Here is a 592-nt window from a genome sequence, read left to right on the forward strand (position 1 = left end):
CCTCTGGCCAGGTGCGAACTACTCATTTCTCACCCTGAGATTTGAATCATTCCTTAACCTTCATGCACGTTCTCTGAGCTATGCTCAATGCTCCATAGACGGTCGGGCCCGTGGGTCCTCACTGTCACACTGCCCTTATGGTTGAACCAATAATCACCCTTCTGTGGAGTGAGCTGGAGTACACTGCGTTCCCAGGGTTAAGAGGGATTTGTGTTTCTGCCTGGATTTGTGTTTCTGTGGGAAACCCCTCCTTTGTGCTTCTTCTCTGAGGAGCAGTAAGCTCTATACGGATGAATGGTTATTGGGTCCCGCTATTTCTTCAGATTCTAGATAGAGAGAATGAGACCGTGTCCAGCTGCACCAGTGGACTGTCTCTTATTGGGCCCTGCTGGGTTACCCCTTCTAATCTAGTGCCTCCTTCTGGTCGAGCTAAGAAGTGCTCCCCTCTCTGTGAGGGTTAGATATGAGTCGCTCCGTGGCAGTGACATCATGTAGTTGGGCCGCTTGCTGCTTCCCTGATAAGCTGCCTCTATTCGGGTCAAGTCAGGCAGTGCTCCCCTCACCTCAGAGGGTTGTCTTTGAGCCTGCCGCT

Source organism: Sinocyclocheilus rhinocerous, unplaced genomic scaffold (genome assembly GCF_001515625.1).
Source record: "Sinocyclocheilus rhinocerous isolate Xijiao unplaced genomic scaffold, SAMN03320098_v1.1 scaffold2263, whole genome shotgun sequence".
In the NCBI taxonomy this organism is placed as follows: Eukaryota; Metazoa; Chordata; class Actinopteri; order Cypriniformes; family Cyprinidae; genus Sinocyclocheilus; species Sinocyclocheilus rhinocerous.